A 13,770-nucleotide genomic window follows, 5' to 3' on the forward strand; every position below is an offset into this window, starting at 1 on the left:
AGAAGGCATTCTTTACATCCATCTGATGTAAAGACCATCCCTTTGATGTAGCCATAGCAATGGCTGCTCTTACGGTTGCCATCCTTGCAACCGGGCTGAAAGTTTCTTCATAATCAATGCCATATGTCTGTGCATACCCCTTGACAACTAATCTTGCCTTGTATCTATTCACAGAACCATCTGCATTGTGCTTGATCTTATAAACCCACTTACAACCAATTGCATTCTTGCCTTTAGGCAAAGGCACCAATTCCCATGTAGCATTAGCATCCAAGGCATCCATTTCTTCATCCATGGCTTTCTCCCATTTTTCATTTCCCATGGCTTGCTCAAAAGAAGTGGGTTCTGGTTCCTGTATCACTTTGACCATATAGGCATAGTGAATGGCTGTAAATCCATCATATTTCAGCCTATCCACAGGATACCTAACCCTGGTAGACCTGCGCAAAATAGGCTCACTTCCAGGTGCTCTCAAAACATCCCTGGTCTTCCTTACTCCAGGTGTAACAACAGAAGGAATACCCAACTCATCATCAATGCTCTGTTCTGAGCCACTGGATTCACCATCCACACAAGAGTGACCTGCATTCACATCATACATGGGCTGATCTACCTTCTCTTTTCCTTTTCGTGATACCTGCGTACCACTCTCTGCATTGCTTTGAGGGGATTCTCCTGATCTCAATCTGCCTGTCCATGGCGAAGTATGTGAACCACTGGTAGAGGACACTCCAGGTCCACTGATATTTTGTGATTGCTGCTGTGCATTCTGTGCAGCATTACCATTTTGTGCATCTACATCAATCATCACATTTATTGGTTTATACCAGCTGCTCATCTCATCAAAAACAACATCTCTGCTCACTGTGAACTTACGTGTAGAAGGGTTATAGCATCTATACCCTTTTTGCTGCAGAGAATAACCAATAAAGATGCACTTCTCAGCTTTTGGATCCAACTTGGACCTCAACTCCTCTGGCACATGGACATAGGCAATACAACCAAAAATCTTCAAATGAGAAATATCTGGTTTCCTACCAGTATACATCTCCTCTGGCATCATGCCATGTATTGCTGCAGTGGGAGTCCTGTTCATTATATAGACTGCTGTAGCAACTGCTTCAGCCCAATAATAATCTGGTAGATCTTTTTCATTTAGCATAGCCCGAGATACCTCTCCAATATGCCTGTTTTTCCTTTCTGCAATTCCATTTTGCTGTGGGGTATGACTGCATGAATATTGCTGCTTTATACCATGCTCCTGCAAGAACCTTGCAAACTCATTTGAGAGGTACTCTCCCCCTCCATCTGACCTTAGGCATTTTATTTGCAGGCCTGTTTCTTTTTCAACCATAGCTTTGAAAGCTTTGAAGTGCCCAAACACTTCACTTTTCTTTTTCATAAAATACACCCACAGTTTTCTGCTAAAGTCATCAATAAATGTGACAAAATAGTGACAGCCTCCAATAGATGCAGCTTTTGTAGTCCACACATCAGAGTGGATTAATTCCAATGGCTTTTTACTCTCTTGAACATGCCTAGGAAAAGGTTTCCTTGCCTGTTTTCCAAATTGACAGGCTTCACAAACCTTGTGCATTTCTGCAACCTTGAATTTAGGCAATCCTGCAACAATATTTTGGGCTTGCATTGATTTAAGTCGCTGTATATTAACATGACCAATGCGTTTATGCCAGATATCAATATCTGCAAATACACCGGTCCCATGTGCAAACATTGCTGCACTCAATTCAGGCATGTCCGCATCCAACATAAACATCCTGCCCTTCTTCTTTCCTTTTGCTATCAAGCGACCATTATTTTTCGTATCCTCAACAAAGCAACCATGAGGATTAAATCTGACCTGCAAGCCCTGCTCAACCATCTGACCAACAGAAACCAGGTTCTTGGTGATATTCAGGACATGAAAAACATCAGACAAGTATTTCTTTTTCCCATCCTCCATAGACAAAGGAATTTTGCCAATCTGCACAATAGGATGTGCAGTATCATCACCAGTCTCCACAAATCCTGGCTTTTCCATCTTCCTTGCATCTTGCATCCATTCTGCATGACCTGTCATGTGGTTTGACGCACCTGAGTCAACATACCACACATCATTTTGTTCTTCTGCACTTGTCACAGAATTGGTCATATGCTGCACCATAAATAGATGCTCATTTCTGTCATCACCCTGCCTGCTAGAAGATGCATAATTGCCTTGCTGCAATTTTCCACTCATAATGTCATTCTGCTTTTTATAGCAGTCCTTAGCCATATGACCCATTTTGCCACGATAGTAGCATTCAACATTGCTGTTTGCATTTTGGCTTCTCTGCCATCCACCATGGCCTCTTTGGCTCCCCTTGCCTCTAGAGTTACCACGTCCTCCTGCATAGGACTGGTTTTCTTGCGTTTGCTGCATATTCTGATTTCTACCACGGCCTGCAGATCGGCCTCCTCTACCTCTGCCTCTACCTCTGCCAGCATTTGAGTAGAAGACAGTTTCTTTTGAAGTTCCTGCTGAAGAAGATGCACCCCCATTTCTCTGCTCTTCAGAAATTAGAAGAGCAATCAACTCCTCAAAATCAGGAAAGTTTTCACGGACGGCAATGGATGTCCGGAACTGTGCATAATCCTTTCCTAGACCATTCAAGGTCACAGAAACCAAATCATCATCATCCACTGGCAACCCAATGGAAGCAAGTGCATCTGCAATTTTCTTCACTTTCATGTGGTAGTCATTTATGCTCAAATTTTCTCTCTGCACATTGTGCAACTCCTGTTTGAGTTGCATTTTCCTGGCCTATGTATTTGTGCTGTACATTTTAGCCAAAGTATCCCATGCCACCTTTGGCGTACTTGCATCCTGAATATGCACAATCATGGAGTCTGAAATACTGATAGACAGCCAATACATAACTTTCCTGGCTCTCTCATGCCATCCTTTGAATGCCTGCATTTCCTGTTGACTGGGAACATTAGGAAGAACAGGTTCTTCTTCATTTCCTGTAATGAATTCCCAATAGCCTTTTCCCATCAAGAAATTCGTCATTCTAAACTTCCATGCCTGGAAGTTGTTCTTGTCAAGCTTTTCAGTGACAATCTGTGAAAGAGAATGCCATTACAGAACACTGCAAAATATTATGTCACTGCAAAAAACACAGCTTTTGCCTCACACGGGCAGATCTGCAAAATCGACGAGAGTGGTATTTCACCACACAGTCACTTCCTAGTGACGATTTTGCATCAACAGACAATAGGCATGAATCTGCAACTCCCAATATCTCTGCACACAGGCATACGATGCAATTTCTGCGGCACCTTTCCACCGACTAGCCGCACAGTGGTCGCACAGCAAAAAATAGGGCCTTTTTCGTGACATAAATGCACAACAGTCACCCTGGCATATCGCGAGTGGAGCTCGATATCTCAACAATAACTTGATTCTTGTACCTTCTCCTAGTACCATTTCTAGGGGATTCAGATTCTCTCCTGTTGCTATGAGTTAATTGTTGTAATCCTTGATTGTGAGTACGTAAGCATGACCAGTTTCATTGTTGTTGCAAAAAATATGGTTGATCTGGTTTCTCAATGTGAGAATTTTGGACGTGTTCTTAGACTCATAAAGAGCTGCAAACATATCCCATGCTTCTTGGGATGTCTTCACTACGTTGACCTGTCCAAGCATGACGTCATGCACATTTTATTTGATCACATGACATGCATATTTGTATTTCTTATCCCATTCTGCATGTGCCTGGGCAATGGCAGGACCTACTACAGATGTGGACACCATTAGTGCAGGTGTAAAATCCTCTGCTTGTGGTGCGGCAATGGTAGGAGTTGTTTCTAAACTGTCAGATGGTCTAGGTGTAGACCCATCGATTCACTCCCATCTATCTTGAAGTACAACAATTGTCTCAATTCAGTATTTCCATGTGTTGTAATTGGAATTGTCTAACTTAGTAGATGCCTCCACATTTAGGTTGCTAGTGGTACACATGGTGTAATAAATGTACTCAAAGTGCCTGTGAAAACACTGTTTGAGACAACTGCAAAACATTGTCTATAGAAATTGAAATCTCAACTGTTATTGAGGATAGAACCACAATAGATATCCAATCTATTACAAGGCTTGTGGCAAATTATGCTAGGAATAGCCAAGAGTCTTTACAAGGCTCAAAATAGTGTACACAATGCCAAAAAAATAGACAATAGGCCTTACAATGGTGGCATGTGAGTGCAAAAATGATATAATGTGCAATCTACCCACTGATCAATGGTGGCATGTGAGTGCAAAAATGATATAATGTGCAATCTTCCCCAAGTGATCAATCATCCAATTCCTTTAAACGCTCTGTAATCTGCTCATTGAACTGTGGAAGATCGGGTTTTGGGACATGTGATGATGTGAAAACACATATGTGAGTGTCGGGACTGACTCCAAGTAGGAACTATTTGGGAATTTTTAGGCATGGCTTTGATTGGTTGCTTTGGAGTTCTCTCCTCTAAGGATGAGCTAATCTACTCTGATATAGATCTAGACCAACCGTCAAGCCATAAAAAAGCAGCAAATAATTTCTTTTCTTTGGTTCTTCTTAGGTGTTGGGTCAGATGCATCGATGCAAAGGCTTATATGCATGTAAGAAGTGGATTTGTGCCAAGGATAGAAAGTATGTGATACTTCCATTGAAATGTGTGCATGATGTGACGAGCCCGAATACTTGTGAGCAAGATTTATGTTGGTGTTACCTTTCAGAGCGAGGCATAATAGTTCTTATGGAGGAGGAGCTCTCCTCCAGCCTGTCGTTGATTGCTCTAGCTCCCAGTCCTCAGACGTGTCATTCATTGCTCAAGCGCCAAGCCCATCGCTCCTCGCTTAGCACTCAGGCCCTTCGCTCGTCGTTCAACCCTCAGGTCTAGTCCTTTGTCACCATCGACTCCTCCTTGCAACTATACTATGACCTTGAAGTGCTAGCAGCTTGGTCCATCAATGAGTAGGCAAGGAGCCCGTAGCTCCTCTAAGCCTTAAATACAAGCTGGTCAGCTACTTGGAATTGTGTCGTGCTAATGAGCGAGCCCAACGGCGGGCTGGAGTCTGTGAGCTAGAGTCTGTGAGATCCACAACAGGGCTATAGTAGCCCATAAGAGTTGCTATATGGAGAGTTCACTTTCTAACAAAAAACACAACCGGGGGGGAGGTTGGTAAGTAGAGGCTTGAGGAAAATGTGGTGAAGCTAGGGATGCAGGTGATGGCAAAGGAAGGAGGCGCTAAGGTCTGACACAATCTCTTATGGTAAGCTAGATCCCCAAGGCTTGAATTGAGGTGCACCACTGTTGGGCTCTCCTTCCAAAGGGTGATCTGAGTTTTCACAACGTTGCTCGACTCTCCTTCCATCGGCTGATCACTAAAATGGAAGCAATTTTCTCGACAGAATCATGAATTAAAGCCCCACCTTCAAGATATGGGTCTCCACACTGCTCAGAGAGGGCTCATGACTGTCCTGCATCCTCTAACAACCTTGCAAGAGAGCTTGCCAAAACTAAGGGAAGTTCGGACCTTCCCTAGTAGAGAGCAGGTTCAATTTAATTACGTGCAAGGATTCCCTTTTGGGAGATTTCTGAGTTTCTTGACGCAAAGAGACGACTTGCACTCAGAATATTGATCAACCTTGATTGTGACCCTTGGTCTGGAAAGAGGGGCTCACATGGTAGTGCCTTTGACTCCCAATATTGTTAAGGTTTTTCTCTCTCTGGAGGATAAGCAACAGGTTCAGAGTGCAGTGGAGGCTCTTCACGACAGGGCCTTGGTAGGCCGGATTGTTGGGCTTGTCAAAGTGCCGATCGTATTTAGCTTAGTGCACACAAAATCAGTGGAAGAACTAAGGAGGATCAAAGCACACTAAATAAGACATGAGAGGCAGATATCAAATCTATATCTCTTGCAATGTGTGTTCAACAATACATAACATGCCTCTTATATAGAGAGTGCCCTTTGAATAGTCAACACATGTGGGATCCTCTCATCCCACATCTCTCCTTGTGGATATCCTCAATCCACATCTTCACATCATGTAGTCCACATTCTAGGGTGGCTACTTTAATTCTTTCCTATGCCATACCTTAGCCTCTAATTATGTGCTCATGGCACCATAATTCTCAACACCTTCCCTTGGTCTGGGTGCTTTCATAGCTACTCTCAAGTGGTCAGGCTTGATTTACAAAATATAGGCAAGGTTGGCAAGGTTTTTGTTTCTCAATACATGTTCTTGTCATTCTGCTCATGGCTTAATGATGACTCTGTGTATTTGACCTGCTGGTTCTTCAATATGCAATCTTCTTCCTTGTGTAGCTTCATGCATGATGCTTTGTTCTTCCATGTGCCTTGATGCTTTATGTGTGGATGCCATTCTTTGTGCTATGGTCATCTCATGCACTTGTGCTTTTGGCATGCTTATTGCATTCATGCTTTGATTTATCATTTGTTGCAAAGGTCTTACCATGAGCATTTTTGCTTCAATGGTAGTGTCTAATTGCATACAATGATTTTGATCTGATAGGCACGTAGAGCTTGAGAAGACGATCACTTTTCCTTTTTGGAGCGTGTGCAAATTCTTCCTAGATTGGAAGTTGCGGCTTGTCGAAGATTATGTGAAGAAGAGGGGGCCTTTGATGATGTGGTAGAGGGATTCACATGTTGCACTCACACTGTGCTTAGCAAGAAGCTATGTGCTTAGGTGGAACTTTTAACTAAGCCCATAACTTAACCATGGCTATGTTTGACCTTACTAGAGTTAAGTCTTATCTGCCACTTGGCACTCTGCTATCCAAAGACCACTAATCCACTTGGAGTTAACTAAACTGAACCACGGGCCCTATCTACCATGTGGCTTTTCCAAGGAAGCCTTACAAAAAAAAAGAAGTTTGCAGTAGGGAGCTCGAGGCGACGCACGATTGCGCTCTCAATCTCGATTTCGTTGAAGGTGATCGGAGGCTGGGCTTTGAGATTACCAAGAGCCCTTGGAATGCTTGCTACTATAGGGCCTAGAGTGCTTGTAGGAGTCAGTGTCCCAAGCTTGATGTGTTGGCAGGATGAGCTGCTGAGAGCTCCTTGTAGGAGCACAACCATTCGAGGCTAGTGGCAAAGCTTCGACAGCCCCATTCATACACTTCTGGATGGGCAACACCTTAAAGGAACTATGTAGCTCATGTCCCCCAAGAGGTCTAATACTTATGCATCACGTTAGTGCACAATTGGAGGGGCGTTGGAGTTGGTTTTGCTGGGAGTCCATGAAGCAGTGAACCCGTTGGCTATTGTTGCTTCTAGCTCATGGATGATGGGTGGCTCATGGAACTGTGGATCTGCTTGGCGGTACATAGCAAGGCTTTTGTAGGGGAGCTGTGCACTTTCCTGACTGCTGTTGCAAAGCTTGGGCAGAGTGTTGTTGTAGATGAAGCCTCATCTCTAGGCTATGCTGCACCTTAGGAGGTTGCCCGTGAGGAAGTTGCTCACTGTGCATGGCGTCTGCCGTGGAGCTAGCGTATGCTAGAGTAGCAAGATTGCATAGGTCATTGGAGAGCTTAGTTGCTAGGCACAGTTGGATGGAGCTCATCTGTTGTAAAGCATCGCTGAAAGTCGTGATTGGAGCTTATGGAGAATCGCACTTCAAGTTGGCCAGCTGCATGCAGGTTGGAGAAGATTGCTTGAAGGATCTGAGTTGATGTGGGTTGTATAATCCCGCATGCACTGGTCATTTCTCTTGTAGATAGCTCTCCTTTACTGCTTTCAGTCATCCAAGGATTCTCCCATGAGCCGTTTGGCTGCTTGCAAGCAGTAGATCTCCTCATCGGTCTTAGAGAGTATTCAGCGCAAGCTTTTGTATTGGAGCTTGGCCAACAAACTCTCTCTTGCACAAGAAGGGCCTTGGTGGTTAACCAGGCCCTCCTTGCTACTACCTGGTACATAGCCTTGGTCCCTCCTTGCTACTACCTGGTACATAGCCAACAAACTCTCTCTTTCGGGAAGGGCCTTGGTGGCTAACTATGCCCTCCTTGCTACTACCTAGTACATAGCCTTGTGTTGGTGTTTCATAGGGGATGCATGGGATAGTTGAGCGGCTTGGTGCACAATTTCCTGCGGGTAGGATCGGATGGCACACGTAACACCTGAGGCAGGGTAGTCTAGCATACAATGATCCTACCCCAAGCCCAGGGAGGATTGGGCATCATTGATCCGGAGATGTAGAGTAGAGCCCTGTTGGGCAAGTTGGTTAGGTTTTGGAGGAGTTTGCACGATAGCCTTTGATCTAGCACCTGCAGGTTCGGGATCAGGATTGTCGTATGCTGGGACAGAGGTTACACATTGGTTGGGCACAGTGGGACAGCGGCCCAGCTTGATCTTTCAGGACATGGGTGAGACTCTCGACTGATGTAGAGGTACGACTAGAGACCCTCTCACATCTTTGAGGTGTGGGCTCGAGGATGGCAAAGATTGAGGCAGCTATCCCAGAGTCTTGATGGGCGGGCTTTCATATTTTCACACTAGCACAGTGGTTGGGCCAGTTCTCTAGGACAGGGTTACCTCTTTGGATTCATCTATGCCCCCTCCCTCCCATTCTCTAATGAGCCCGATTCTACAGTGTGGGTCTAAGTGGACTCTTGTAGTCTCTGACAGATGGAGATCCGGAGATGGATGGAGTCTTGGATCAGTTAGGGTGGTAGAGGGTCAGAGTAGTGGGCCTTCTAGGCAAGGAGTGGTCAATTGTCGACCCCTTCGCATCTCAGATCTGGATGCATCACGTTGACACTTATGGTTTTGGGAGGGTCGTCCCCTCAGTGAGGTACAATGAGACCCAAGCAAGTGGTCCTGGCCGTCCAGAGTAGGCCACTCAGAGAGAGTGGAGGAGGTTCCCTTCTCTTATACTACATGCATAGGACGCCGATTGTGATTGGAGGTGGTAGCCTGGACTCCGTCGAGAGAGAGGCATTGGGCAATACAACAGATATCTCGAGAGGTGATATCTAGCAGGTTCTGGACACACCTTTGGTCCAGTCTCCAACTGCGAAAGATCTCCTACTTTTTATGAATAATAGTGCATGGAGGTCTTCATGTTGGCCCTTGGTTGGAGTAGATGTGGGTGGATGGTAGCTACCATAGATCCACAATTGGGGCTTTGGAGATGATCCTCCATAGCCTTTGGAGCTACCCAGTAGCACATAGGGTATGGCGAGGAGCGCTTCGAATTGTGGCGAGGCTTTAGGGCACGCAGAGGGACTTCATGTGGGGCATGGCTGCTTGGTTGTCAGAGGGTGGCCATGCCTTTCCCATTGATGTGGTCTCTCCAGCATACAGGATTCATGGCCTGTGCATACAAGATTCAGGGCCTGTGCATTCACAGCGTTGAGTTTCATGAGGCAACCGCTCCCACTAGTCATCGACCTCTTCCTTTGGTGGAGAACAGCGTGTGGGAGACAGTAACCAGCATCATGGCATGAAACATCTGGGTTGCTCATTGCAGCTGGGTTATGGGCTGGCAAGACATCATCTTCATGCTTTGCACCATTTGGGAGTGAGGCTCTTCAAGTTCTCGAGCTACCATCGCACGGCGGGAATGTTTTTGCAAGGCTTGGCATGCTAGTGTTTTCTACGACATCACCCCGAGAGGGATCAAATGGTTGTATAGTCCGTCACCCTGGTTGTTAGCCCTTGTTATTACAAAGAATCCCTAGGCAGTGAGTTGGGATCTCTGGCAGCAGGAGTGTTTTTCTGATAGCCAGCATTTATTTTTCGTTGATTTTCATGGTTGGCACCTTTATGGTATTTGCCAACTTGTATGATCCTTTTTTACAAGCATTAATAGAAGTTCTTTTCTCTTGGGAAAATTCTTTGATGTGACGAGCCCACGTAGAGCACGAAAAATCAAGCATTTTTCCTTATTGGAGCGCCCTCAAAGTCTTCCTGGATCAAGAGATACGGCTGGATCTAGGTGGAGGGGCAAAAAATGTTGCAATGATGATGTGGTGGTGATGTGGCAGCTGTGTTCACATGAAGAGGTTGTGCCTAGCAAGGGATATGCCTATGGAAGGCTGTGATGATGTGGCACTTGTGTGTACATGCAATGAGATAAGTGTGCCTATCAAGGTTGTTTGATGATGTGGTAGGCATGTGCACATGCAAGGTGCCAAGTGTGGGCAATTGTGCTTGGCAAGGGCTATGCTACATGGCTTGATGATGTGGCAATTAGGGTGACATGGCACTGTTAATGACTGGACCTACTACGTGGTAGGTGATGTGGTGTGGCAATGATGTGTCAGTGCTCGTGGCATTGTTGACGTGGCCAGTGGGGTCATTTCATGATGTGACTGTTAGGCTTATGTGGCGACATAGCACACGGCCAACTGTGCTAACGTGGTAGCTATGCCACATGTTAAGGGTGATGTGGCACTTTGCGGGTCGATGATGATGTGGCCACTAGATAGCCATGATGATGTGAAAGGGGAGAAGGTGCCACGTGGTGCCTTCTTCACCAAACTAAACCTTAGCCTATCCTATCGTGCTGCCATGTGTCCCAATTTTGAAGAAGGGAGGGGGAGGAGGGCATTTAAGGCAGCTCCAAAAGTAAAAGAAGGTGGGCACGGTGCCCATGGATAATGCAGAGTGTAGAGGACAATGCAAGGTTCAAGCCGCATTGTGCACGCGCCTGCCATGTATACATGGGAAATGAAGGTGCCATTTGAGGAAGGGGCACACCCACCAAAACATAAATGCTCACCCTTTTTGGCACGTAGCAAGACTTGAACCCATTATCTCTTGCCAAGGGCCCCCCGACTCTTACCATTAGGCCATTGAGCCAATAGTGATATATCCCTCTGCCACGTTTTATTTAATCTAATGCGACTTTTTGCCATTCAATCATAATTGTTTCCAAAACCATGTACAGTCTACCAAAACCACCTAAGCCTCTATTATGTACTCTCCACATAGGATTGGATTTTGCGAACTAATCTTTCTCTAATCCATTCCTTATGTGGCCCTTTTGAGACCCCAATTCTCCCCTAATGACAGGTGCATGTGAGGCTATAGACTCAGAAGTCTATGTCAGAAACTAATTACTTTGATGAATCAAAGCCAACAACAATATACTGTGATAATCAATCGGCTCAAGCATTAGCCAAGAATCTAGTATATCACTCTAGGACAAAGCACATCGATGTCAAAGAGTACTTCATTAGAGAAAGAGTGTTACTTGGTGAAATCACATTGCAACCTTGTGACAACAAAGATAATGTTGCAGATATCTTTACCAAACCACTTGGGAAAGAGCTTTTCGAGAAGCACCGACAAGCTCTTCGTTTGCCGTAGAGGAAGCACATTTCCACTAAGGGGTGTGATGCAATGTAATGCTTAGTCCTTCTTCGATTCCCCATAATCATCATCTTAAAGGAAGGCCTATTTCATGATGTTGATCTTGAGGGAAGGTGTTGAGGATTCATCTCAACATCATGTTCAATATGTGCATAGCAGTAACCCAAAAGAGTGCTAAAAAGGAAAGGGCTGGAAACCCTAACCCTAAAGGGGTATGTATATATTCTTTATTATCAACTACATCTAGTATACAATTAGTCATTTGTGGTGTCCATGAATCCTTAAAAGAGAGACTCTATCAATTGGAGAAGCATACAGAGACAAGACTAGTCGCCTACCATGCCATGACAAAACTGAAAAACGTAGAAGAAAGGCATGGTTTGACAGAAATCTTAAAGCTAAAGACATCAAGGAAGGTGACTTGGTCTTGTTATACAATGCCAAAGTACACAAGGGGAAACTGAAGTATCTAGGTCAAGGATGCTACCGAGTAAGAAAGATGAATCCCATTGAAGCTATGCTGCTAGAAACATTGGATGGAGTCCAATTCAATACAACAATAAACGGGAGCCGACTAAAGTGCTACTACTTCAACACGCAAGCCATCCTTGACAAAAACGAAGATTAGGGAAACCCAAGTCTTTCTTAGTTAGGATTAGATTGTATCACGAGCACTCACTTGCATATGTATGTCTTCCCACATATAGGTAGCATCAATCGATTTTAACCTAGGGCTCAAAAGTGATGCCTAAGTTCTAGCTACCCTATGAAATCCTAGCAACAAAAAAAGCATATAGTTAGTCCCTACCTAGCTACTAGGTCACGTGCACTCACACGCTTTTGCTTAGACACATAGATAATTACATGAAGAATTGTGCCACACACTTTCATTCCACACTCTCAAAGCATGTATAAAAATAAGATCTCTCTCACACACACACAAAGGTCATACCTGCATGCCAACTAATCTAATGAATCAATGGTACACCACATGCAGATGGATGCAGGTTCATACAAAATACCGCCACTAAAGAGGATGTGTAGAAAGAGCCCACCGCCTCAACCACGAGACCTCCTCTAGAGTTCGTAGCCATCTACAGCCTCTCAACCACGGTGACCATAGGCATTTGTGGTCCAGAGCAATAGCTCCGAGGAGGATTTAGTGCATGACCAAGAAGAACAAATGCCACCCCGGTCACCACCGGCCTACACAACCATTGACGGGGCCTAGTCAGTGGAACTTGTGTGGCCACCTATATTGACTTATGCTCTTTCCAAGGAAGCAACATCTTACTTAGAGCAAAGGGGTTTAGGCAGTTTACATGAGAGCCTAAAATCCTTGGAGGAGAGTCCTAAAATGACCACATACATAAGGGACTTTCTCCATTCTTACCACCCCATCAATGCATAGGTTGGCAAGTATGGTACCATCACTGTACATCAGAACCCACTCAGCATTTATCCTCGACAGTATAGTCATTCAAAGGGCTTTCTCACCCCCAACACAAGGTGCCAAATACCCTACGTGGCCTGCCGATGCAAAATTTCTCGAAGTATAGCCTCTCCTCGCCAAGGGCACACTGTTCCATAGCAACGGCATATTACTTCGCACCATCCTTAAACCTCACCTCAAGGAAGCAACACAATTCCTATCCACAATCCTGGGAGTTAAGTGCGGCAAGAATTGATCCCTTCCACTCCACACATTTGTTTTGCTGAGTAGGAAACTAAAGCAAGATTGGATCCAGCACTTAGTCATCTTCTTCACAAAAAAACTAGATGGTTCATCAGGCAAAAAATGTAAAATTCCACACTTATTGGCTATAATCATAAAAAAAGAGCTACAGGAACGAGAAATGACTTTGCCCCAGTCATCAAAACCAATTGAGGAGTTGGATATTCCCTTCTCATTGGTATGAGAGCCGTCACCAATTTCTCCTACTATCACATTGGAAAATGCAGATACCTCAGAAGAAATGCCTATTCTAGAGGTCGGAATTGAGGAATTGCCCCGCGAGATGCTACAGCTCAGTGTACAACAGCAACCAATATATCTCCAACAACAACAGCAACCAGAGGCTGAGGTAAGATCGGCATTAGAGCCTGAGGCTACATCCGCACTAGCAGCTCCCATTGACGCCATGCCAGTCCATGACCCACGAGGGGAGCTAGTGCCAGATCAACAATATGACTATTGTACCCATGTGACTGAAATACAATTGGAACAACCCCCCACAAGTACTACAGAATCATCAGAATGGCTACATTGGCACCACTTGTATCAGTAGTATCGCTAGTCCTCATCACCGTCTATCATTCTCCAACATCAAGCTAGCCAAATGATCCAAATGTCCGAACTATTCACTAGCTTAGCCAAGGAAGAATATGCAAGAGAATTGGCTAGA

The sequence above is a fragment of the Dipteris shenzhenensis genome, chromosome 12, assembly GCF_047967505.1.
Source record: "Dipteris shenzhenensis isolate YYH24624 ecotype China chromosome 12, Dip_SZ_1.0, whole genome shotgun sequence".
Lineage (NCBI taxonomy): Eukaryota > Viridiplantae > Streptophyta > Polypodiopsida > Gleicheniales > Dipteridaceae > Dipteris > Dipteris shenzhenensis.